The sequence below is a fragment of the Dromaius novaehollandiae genome, chromosome 1 (genome assembly GCF_036370855.1).
Source record: "Dromaius novaehollandiae isolate bDroNov1 chromosome 1, bDroNov1.hap1, whole genome shotgun sequence".
Taxonomy (NCBI): domain Eukaryota; kingdom Metazoa; phylum Chordata; class Aves; order Casuariiformes; family Dromaiidae; genus Dromaius; species Dromaius novaehollandiae.
The window spans coordinates 59,436,250-59,447,282 of NC_088098.1; the positions used below are offsets into that span (position 1 = coordinate 59,436,250).

Below are 11,033 nucleotides of genomic sequence, written 5' to 3' on the forward strand. Positions count from 1 at the left end.
GTGAATGGAGATACATCCCCTTCGGTAATAGCTCTCAGGGTAAATAAGAATCAGGTCCCAACTGAGAACTGAGGACAATATTGTCTCTGCCCTTATGCTTTACCTCTGTCTAAAATCAGAGGGACTGGATGCAATTCTCTCTCTGAGAGGCATATGAAAGAAAAAAGAAAGAGCAAAAGAATATACCATGGATTGCACAATACAAACATACCGACCATGGGATAGGCATCATAACTCAGGCACTATCACCATCTAGTTTCAGCACAGAAAAGGAGGTTGACTGGCACAAAGAAAAGAGAAAAGTCAAAATCAAGTACATCAGAGTAATACTATTGCCACAGTAATGGTTTTAAGCTTCAAGATGCCTAGCTGCACTCTATTACTCTACATCCATACATAGAAAGGATATACTATTGCAAAGAGATTTAACCTGACAGTTCAAAGTAATCACGGAGGACCAATCCCAGTACTTCAGCAATTCTTTAGCAGTGCCCATGTAGCCTCTCTTCTAGGCTGCAAAAATAGCCTTTCACTAGATAAAGGAAATCCTACCAGAGAACAATATGGGCAAGGTTGATTTTTTTTTTTAATTCTGCTCTAACTACTGTAGAAAGGCAAGGGGAAATCGGTGACTTACTGCCTCTCTTGCCTTTCAAAACATTCCCCACGTTCAATATATCAAAATACCAATACTTGCAGTGTGCACAATCATGCCAGATACCTTCAGACGGCAGTAAGACTGCAGGATGTATGCTGCACTGGGAAGAACATTGCTGTGGCAGGAAAAGACGTTAACACCTTCACACTGTGGGGCAAAGGCAGGGGCCATGTAATATACACTGAAAAGCCTTATCTTCACTCATGCCCTCATCCAGGGAATATTTACTGCCTAAATGTATTCATCACATGATAAATAATTCTTGGTAGATCGTGCCCAATATTCCCCAAGGCCTTCTTAGCCATTTGAAAGGGAGCACCAGATGACTTACATGCAAATTGCGACTCCTTAAATGCTGCAGAAGAGCACATGTAAAGTAGTCATGGCTTCACTCTAGCTCAGCCTTTTGTGCTCTCCCATTCATTGCTTCTTTTGCTGCGGTCCTTCCTGCTGGCTCCTTGTACACTAACCATGCCAAAGCAGAATTCCCTTCAGCTCCCTCCCACTCATTCTCAGCAGCTATGTTGTAACACGCACGTGCGTAAATGGTGAGGGGGCAAAAAAGAAAGTAAAAAACATCCTCACACAATAACAAAACCAGCATTTCCAAATCTCAAGTTCTCATTGCATGTCTTTGCCTCATTGGGGTTTCTGCTAAAGCACTAGTTCTTCATTCATGCAATTGTGACAAATTCACATTTTACCGGGGGCAAAAAGGGTCAAGCCCTCATAGCAAGAAAAGTGTTCCAACGCTGTGAAACTCAAAGGATCAGGGGCGAAAATACTAATTAAGCTATTTTAATTACTCAATAAAAAATGTATTTTTCTCCTGCAGTCTCATGAATCTGAGATTGAATTTGTGATTTCTGAATGCTTGAGGTTAGCAATACTTGCAAAAGGACATGAACCCAGTAAAAATTGACCTGTTAGCCATGGGAGGAGAGGTTAAACGGAAAACTAAATAAGATGACACATGAGTCGAAACAGCAAGAACTTAGTCTCAACAGGTCAACCCTGCTGACACTCTTGTTCCATTTAACTTGCTCTCTCAGGCTGAAGCATGGACAGGATCAGAGCCTAAGGTTCCAAGTGAGTCTAGCCTCCTACCTTCTGCTGCCTCCTACCATCTCACAGATAAGCACAGTTTGAAACTGTGGCTGGGCTAATGCAAAGAGGATGTAAGTATCCTTCTCAGCCTCACTGGAAAAAAAAAAAAAATCATGGAGCAAAACTTTTTTACTGGCTGCTGATCAAAGCTAAGGTTAAACCTGGAAAGCCATGGCCCTGTGACAATCTGAGAGGACCACTTTGTGCTCACCACAGAGCCTAACAAAGTCTTCGAGCTGTAAGAGTCTTGGGTTTTTTTTCTAAACACTTCTTAGAAGTATCTTTCTAGCCTGAACATGCTGCTGCTTTCTTTACCTTCAGCCAATTAAGTCCAGCAAACTCAAGTGAGCAACTGCAATGATAAATCAGCTCTAGTATGATGAAGGCCAGCAGCACTGAAAACTGTTCACTTTTAACTTCTGTTCCTCCTCACTACCCATTTTAAAGTATTCACTTTAATTCAGAAGACTACCACTTGCAGACCCTTCCCCCTCACCCAAATCTCACAGTTCCACTCACAAAGCAACCAAACTGGCATGATGGGATCTCCAGCCCAGCACAGAGTCCCATAGAAATCAATAAAAATGTAAACTAGGTGCATTAGAACAGAAGCAGCTTACAGAGTCAGACCTGCCAGACACACACAAACAGTCCTATCCCAGATATGCTGGAATTTCTCCATGCGGATAACACAGAGCTATGCTCTGGTTCCTAAAGTCAAATCCTGGGCAGATAACCAAACATACAGGGTATTGCCTCCTTAAGAGCCCCAGGACTGCTTTGTGACAATTCAGGCTAACTAGAGAAGTCAGTGGCTACCCAGGTTATGTCAAAAAGGAGCTAGGACTAATTTAGACAGCCCATGGGCAATGGGATGTAATGATGGACTTTAATTTATTTACTTTATACTAGTTAGTAAAGTGACACACGAATGCAAGATGCCAGATGGAGTAAGCTGCCTGGAAATGGAGAAAAGCCTGGGGTTTCCTATGTTTATGCAAGACTAGAAGCCAGGGGCAGAAACAGCAGAGATACTGCACAGGACAAAGGCCTCACAGCACATTCAGTAAAATATAGTTTCTTCCAGTCATCTTTACCTTGCTGTGACACTTAGATATTTCCCTCAGCCAAGTTTTTAAAGCAGTGAGGCATCAAAAGAGGGAAGCAGGTGCTTACAGGGGCTTTTTCAGTGGCACACAGGCATTTTAATGGCGTAGCAAGGAATGACATTTTTATAGGTCTGGTGCAAGTAGAAGCACCAGGTCCCTGTGCGACACTTCCAGCTCTCTGGATGGAGAGCACCAACTCTGAGGGTAAAATATTGTTTTTCTCTTAGTATATGTAACTCCAATTAACCTTACTGGAGTATTGTGGGTACACTGAGAAGATTACACTCCTTAATGTGCAGTTACAGCCATATTGTAAATGCAACATTACATGTTTTCTATTATGGTTCAAGACCGCTATGCTCTTTGAGACTGTTATAAACCTCAGAAAACAGGGGTTTATAATGGAAACACTGAAACGCTCAACTCTGAAAGCCCCGGCAGAAAGGAAATACAGCTATAAATTCAGCTTCTGTTTTCCAGCATATATATTGACAAGGTATGAATAATACGTATTTCTACACTTAGACAGATGTAAGTGGAGGATGGAAAGAGCTCAAAGTGGAAAGAGCAACCTTTTGTCTCGTCTTTTACGGAGCTATGGCAATTGCAATAACGACACAAAAACAGCGATTGAAATTTAGTAGCCTATTCACTAGGGCCAGATCCTGAATACACACTTTTTTAAGAGGCAGGAGGTGAAAAGACCTCCCCCCCACCCAGCCCCTTCAGCCTCCCTTTCTAATCGGACCTGGCTATTTGAATACTATTCAAATGAGACTGCAAATCGACTTATTAGCTATTGCAAATATATCCATCCTCTTGTAAATATGTCATCTGGTCCCGAGCTCCTTCACACCACCAAGCAGCTGCCGTTAGCAAGGACGACAACTTGGGTAACCACCTACCCAAGCTGCTAACGCTAACAGACCCCAAGAGAGCCAGGCAGGCAACCACGTCATTATTTGGGCTGTGACATTTGGGCATTTCTTTAGATATTAATAGCAGCCATGGAGGTGGGACAGTATAGCCCCATTAGCCACCTCACGGTGTTTCCCTCTGATATGCGTTGGGAAAGGAAAACAAAAGCGACGCGATCGTGCATCGGGAGGCACAACAGGAAAATCCATGCCCCAGCAGCAGAGGGGCAAAGGTGGCGTGGAGAAGGCGACGCACTCGCAGCCAGCGTCGCTGCCAGCCCCAGCAGTGAGGGGAAGGACGCGGTGGTGGCAGCGCAGGGGCCCGTGACAAGGCCCCACGCAGAGGCCAAGCACGGCCAGCCCGAACCTGCCCCGTCTAAACTATTGATTTTTGTCTTCAGGGAAAACCACGCAGTTTCGGTTTTGACGTCTTACACACAGCACAAGCCTTTTTGGCACCGGTCGGCATTCCCTTACACCTTCAACGAGACCGTGGGAACGGGGCTGCAAAGATTTAGTAAATTCAGATTTCCGGGCGATTTCCTCGCTAACTTTTTACCTCAGCAGCGGCGACAGGGAAGGGGAGCTCCCACCACCCCTCACCCGACATAGCATACGTGCCCTTGAGGCAGGGGACAAGGGACCACAGGAGGCTCCACCACCACCACCACCACAACCGCCACCACCCTCCTCCTCCTCCTCCCAGAAAACCTGCGGCACCGCTGGCTCTCACAGGTGTACCAGGCCACACCACGGCTCCGAAAACAGCACTGCCAGTCTTGCAGCCGCTTTCCTCACGTGGATTGAGCTGGTGTAGGTGGTGTCGACCACGTACAGGGAAATACCTCAAAACACAGCGAGGCTGTAGGCAAATACCGTCTTTGCATTCTTGTTATTAGTGCTGCTCGCATCTCGGAAAATTTCTTGAATGCACAGGAAATGCTTTTAGATTCAGTTCCACTGCCCCAAAAATTAGTTTTTGTTACGTACGTATTAATGGTGTCTAATGCTGTAAACAGTGAGAACATCAGGTATGCCAAAAGTCCACAATGTATATAAAAAACTTCACGTGAGAAGTAACACGCAAGCCCTAACCATTGCTGCATCTGGTTTTCAGGTTACGGATTAGCTTGCAGAAAGTTCGGCACTGCTTACCAACACGTCCGACATTAGCTATAGCATCCTCATTTTAGATGTTTATCACCAACTCGTGGGTGACAAATTCAGTGTTTGGGAGCACTTAGCTTACATTTTTGCATTCGTTTGAGTCGTGAAGGACAGCAGCTTGTTAGCTTTGTGGTTTCTGCCTTTGCACGCGACAGCAGCCCTGGCACTGCCAGCACACAAGCTCCAGCAGCCCGGGAACGGTACCTCCATGCGGACCTGGAGGCACCATGTCTTGAGCAGGAAGGGAACAGCTTCGCTGTCAAGACCTGTTCAGCATTTGGCAGCTTCTGCGGGGATTAACGGCAAAACTACTTTATTACCATTAAAAGGGCAACACAATTCTCAGTAGAACTGAGAACTGCCTTTGGCATCTTCTCCTGGGCGAGACCCTTGCTAGTACCAGCTTCTGTCTGTACTTTCACTTTTTTCATTTAAATAGGGTCTTGCATCAGTAGCCGCAGCTAAAAATTTCCATTCTGCTCCCACAGTCTGTCAGTGTGGCCGTGGCTTGCTGTACCACTGCAGAAGCAGCAGCTGAGCATCAGTGTTACTGGACATAAAGAGTGCATATAGCAGATCTGCACTCTTCAGTATAATTGGTAAACTATTTGTAAGAAAGGACCAGTAAGATACAGCTGTACCATCATTGAACCCAGTGCCCATTCATTGGGGTTCACCCCATAATGTACATTTAGCCCTGGAAGCATCCTTGCACAAGACATTTCCAAAACTCTCCAACAAATTTACACTCATGTACTTAAGGACCAACAAGAAGACTGGAAAATTTTCCCAGGCAGCCAGAGGATCAAAGCCAAAGTTTTCAGGAGTGTTTTACCTGAACCATGAAGTACACAAAGCTGTTCCTCCTTCCTGCACTATCCTGACTAGTGCTCTGCTTTATTAAGCAGCAGAATGAACCTGATGCGTTTCCTAGGATTTTCACTGCTGACCATAGCAACCTGAACAGCCTGAGAATTTTGTTTGACTACAGTTCATCAGCCGTGGAGCAAGCAGGAGAAACACTGCAACAAGCAAATGTGTGCTGGCAGAAGCTGTTGCACCCACTTACACAAATCTGTATTTGGATATTTCTCCCTACTGAGACCTAGAAAGTCTACTGAGAAGGAAAAAATGGAATGCTTAAAAAGGCAAGGTTAAATCCAACAAAAAGTTTGGTGTTATAAGACTCTTATTCACCAGAGAAAAAATTCCAATCCCCATTGGGAGTAGGACTTCCCCTCCATCCCCATCTTAAGATTCAATGATTATTTATTCCTGCTAACCTTTAAATAGAGGAGTCAGCAGCCACGCTCCTAACCACAGCTGCAAGCGAGAATGACATCCCTACACAGCAGCTCCCACGTGCTAACACCACAAATGCTCCCACAAGCCAACCCACATAGTGGTGACTTGCCCAGCAATGTGCAACAGGAATGGAAGGGCAACATCTCCCAGCCAAAAGTGCAATGTGCGGCTGGTGGGGCAAAAGCATCTCCAACCCCCCTCCCTCAACTCCACAGCAAATACTGGGAGATCCTTACCTTTAAATTTCTTCCGGGCCTCTTCCATGGGTTCCTGGTTGGTCTGCCAGCTAGCAGCTGCGGTGTAACACCCCGAAGGGAGCGGTGGAGAGTGTAGTCATCGCTACCTCCCTCAAAACAGACAAGTGCTTGGAAAGCTGCCCTTAGCCGAGCAGCCGGGAAGAGGCTGCAGGACTACAACTCCCAGAAGCCCGCGGGGCTCCCTCTTCGTCTCCCCCCTGGCTGCCCCTCGCCACGCACTGTGGGGGTTGTAGTTCCTCCTGGGCAGCTCCCCCCCACACAGCACTGCACCCCCTGCTTTTGCTGGGGAGAGGGGTTTTGCATGGCTGCTTGGGAAAAGGAAACAACACATTGGAACATATTAAATTAAAAATATACATGTAAAAATTAAAAAAGCAAGACTTGGCAAATGTCTGGGTCGAGGGTGAGCGGAAAAGAGGAAGTTGGCATAGTTGCAAGGTCTTCTTGATGCTGATGGGGGTTTTGTTTGCTGTGGGGGAGGGAAAAACAGAGTGCGAAAAGCATTGTAAGTGAGTATTGCGAAATAACTTTGCAAAATCAGATAGGAGAAACTTAAATGTTCCCATACACTAATTAGTTAATGACTGGCCTCAAGCCTACAAACGTGCCCATACTTAACTGTATCCTCCACTGAAGTGAATGCAATTGAATCTCATACTCCAGTTGTTCCAGAAACTCGAGGCCCCTAGAAATTATAAGCATGGCTTAGTAATGGTAAGATTTTAGAAGTAATTAAGGGCTTATCCACACTGGGAGTTTCTGCAGAATAACTTCCTTCACTTGCATAACTCCCCTCCCCTACGCTGGACATGCATTTCACACTAACACTGCTTTATTCTGAATTAGTTTTCAACATTTGGGCTTTCAGTTCACAGGCTATCTCCACCTGAATTGACTGAATTGTGCAAGGTGAGCCTAAATTGCCTGTGCTTTTTTAACTTGCTGTATTTGAGCCTTTATTTAGTATTTCTCCCCAAGAGCTGGACATTTCTTTTGAAAACCAGAAGTGAAGTTTCTCACACAATTTCTGCTGTCCTGAATTCATGATATCAACAGGAACACTAAATGCCACGTGATCCACAAAAAAAAAACTTTGGGTTCATGGCCTTTTTTGCATAATTAGGATCAAAATGCTTGCTTTTCTAGCAGAGAGAGGAAGCTTGTTCAGAGAAGAGAATGCTGTCCTTTCAGAGTAAAATCTCCATTCAGTAATTAGTCCTTGTGGGCAGCTAGTTTTAACGATACTTCAAGGAGAATATAAAACTTGTAATATGTCTAGAGTACAGTCAAAGCTTTAAAGTTTTGTCCAAGTTTTGTTAATTGCATACGCATCAGAAACATGAACAACGTAAATGTACAACCAGCCAGAAAAGGTCTTCCAAGACTGCTGGCTATTAAAGCTCATATATACAAGCAGCTCTCCATTATTGGAGGTAAAGAGGAGGAGAGGAAAAGGTTGGTTTCCTGGATAATGGAAAATAGTAACACCTGAGGGATGCAGGTGATCTCAGTGTGCAGGCAGGCAAGTGGTACCCATGAAGACCTCTTAGCTTCTGCACAGTGCCAGGTCAAAGCTGGCTTTGTGCCTTCCTGTGGCAGCTTTCCTAAATTAATAAGTCTTCCTCAAGCTGGGGAAGGTGAGATGCAGAGTCCTGCCAGCCCCTGGCAGACTCAGACTGCTCCATGGCACTGAGACGTGCGGCCTAGCTCTGCCCAGGGCGTGGGACTTTCCTGCTCACATGAAATGACCAAACCACTCCTGGACCCCACCTGGCCCAGGGAGCAGGCTAGCTGCTTTGCAAGGCTCTGCATCTCATCTTATAAACGCTCTGAGAACAAGCTGGTGTCATGTGAATAGTGTACTTAATCCATAACCTGGATAAGCCTTCCAGGGTAATTAAGATTCTGCAGTATGTGACTTTTAAAAGTAAGTTTTCACAGACTTGCTTGAAAAGTCTAAGTTCTGACCTAGTACTTTTCATTTAGAGATTTCTGAATAATCTTTTTTAATGCAGGTTTAGAAAAGAAAAAAAAAGGCAAGAATATGTTCTTTTGACTTCAGTTCAACTTCAATTGATACAAAACCTATTAATGATGGGCATGCAATCTACATTGAAAATGCCTGTATTAAAACAGAGACCTCGAAGAGCTGGAATGGATTGCTTCCTAAGATCTTTTGGCACTAAGGGGGAAGTTATGCTTATTTTTATTTTTTGTTTTGAACTCTGTAGCGTTTGGTTGACTGAGGCAATATCCCTTATTAAAAAAGAGCTTTACAAGAACAGCTTTAGAGAACACATAGGATTATCACTTCTTCCAACAGGTATTGTGTTAGGCCCTGACTCTGCAAAGGCTTGCATAACCAAATACACCATGAATAAGTCTATTGAAATTGCTAAGGTCTGTTTTATGTTCTCATCTTCCTATTTCCCAGAACAAAAATGGCTTCAGTCATCTATTATTTGCAAGAATTCACAGATAAAATCTGAATAAAGAGGAAGCATGGATAATATAGAAACAGACACTCCTATTGTTTTGTTGGAGTTGGGAAATCCATTGGAGACTAAACTTTGTGTAAACACTGGTCTCACGCTGGATGCCTTTCTTCCCTCCCCAGGGGAACAGCTGACATGGGGGAACCTCAGCCCACCCCGCTCACCTGATCTCCTCGCGCTCTGAGCTGAAAGAGATGCCATCTGCAAGGGCTACAGGAAGATAAACGTGACGCTTTTCCCATATGGAAAAGAGAAGCAAAATCCAGGTGCAGACAATTTCCCAATAGCAGAAGGCAGGATGAGAGGAAAAAACGATTTTGTGCCAACATTGCCAGAGCTAAAAATCACAGTGCCTTCCACAGGGGAGCTTGCTTAAACCCCCACACAGCACGGCATGGCACGGGCTTGCAGCCTGAGTCTCCTGCTACAGGGATGAGTGAGTCAAATTCAGGATAGCATTCAGCTGCGTACATAGCACAAGCTTTCTGTTTTGCCTCCATATGTTGGAAAGACCAGAGCTTTCTTCAGCAAGTTCTCTTAAAGACTTAGGAGGCAAGGGAAAAACGGTGGGTAAAGACAACACAAAAACCATACGCAGGGCTGGGCAGCAGTGCAGAGAGCCAAAGTGTTCATGTTATCTATGAATACTTTTCCCATATACGCCTTGTCTCCTGGGCTCTTGCTCAGGTAGGAGCTGATGCTGCTGTCTTACCCCATCCCGAGCAGTATCCTACTCTGCCATGCAAACCTTGGGGTATTTTTTTTTTTTTTGCAGGACACCGGGGATTCACTGAGCACAAGTGAGTAGCAAAATCAAGCTCCTGATCAGTAGAGCAGATGGTGAATACACAGTGTGTACAACACTTAATTTGCTCCCTTGTAACCTTGGTTATGTATTAGAAACAAAAGTAGAGGCGAGCTTGTGGGAGAGCAGCTTCTTGTCGCATGACCCCAGAGAAAGGGATGCCCTCTCTCACGTGCCTGCAAAAAGTGCTGCTCTTCCCACCCTTGGCTCTTGTGAGCAGGCGAAATCAGGCCAGGGAGGGAACCAGAGCTGGGGAAGTCCCAGGAGAAGCTGGATCCAGGCGGGCGAATTTAGGAGGCTCCGCATTGTTCTTGCCAGCAGATGGAGCAGGGCTGGCACGGGAAGAGCGAGCTGCAGGAGCAGGGAGGCCCTGCTGCCTCCCTCCGCCCCGGCCCCTCTCCAGGAGGCCTTTCGCCTTTCCTGCCCCTGACTCCAAAGCTGGGGTGGAGGATCCCAAAGCTCCCTCGGAAAGAAGGCAAACCTCTCCCAGGGTCTCCTCACCACTCTGGTGCCTGCAGAAAGCAGAGCAGCCCTGTCAGGCTCCTCTCCATAGCAATGGTGGGGACAGGAGCAGTGGTGAGGAGGGATGGTGAGCATCTAAGCACTCTTCTACCCTGGCATATGCATACGCATGCTCACATCCCTGCAGATGTACACCCGCCCTTTTACTCTTTGGCTGTAGACAAGCTCCTGTAGATGGAGACCTTCCACATACCTTTGCTCAGCTTCCACTCTTCCAAAACTGGTTCATCATCATTGGCTGTAGTGACCAGCTAGGTTATTTTCCACTCTGATTTCTGTTTCTGCTGAGGTTAGGCCAGGATCAACATGAAAGATGGATATGTTCACATCAGTTCAGCAAATTAAACCTACTGAGCTAAGAATGACCAGATTCCCAAGGTGAAAAAAACAGGAATGGGGATGGAGATGGAGATAAAGTACTCTTCTTCTGCTTTGTGTTGAACACAGGGATGGATGGGAAAAAAAAGTTAGCCCTCCCCCTCTTGCCTTAGGGCCACTCTCCAAGAGTGATTCCCACTGACACCCATTTCTTCATCCTTTGACATGCTTTTATGTGAGACAGTGAGACACAGGTGCTTTTGTAGCTCCTACCCATCCTATATGCTACAGGCTTTGCAAGTCAGAGATAATACAGTCTTCCCTTAATAAGCACATATCAGTCAGTGTGTTGTTGCCATCATTGATTGCTGTG

At 45.5% G+C, this 11,033-nt stretch overlaps 1 protein-coding gene across 1 annotated transcript in view; it reads right to left on the bottom strand.

Moving 5' to 3' along the window:
* Window positions 1-6,618, bottom strand: part of TBXAS1 (thromboxane A synthase 1) — a 244,347-nt gene extending 237,729 nt beyond the window's left edge. Inside the window, exon 1 of the mRNA XM_026119805.2 lies at window positions 6,500-6,618. The gene's annotated coding sequence lies outside the window, so the exon portion shown is untranslated. The remainder of the gene's footprint in view (window positions 1-6,499) is intronic.
* Between the last annotated feature and the right edge of the window lie 4,415 nt (window positions 6,619-11,033).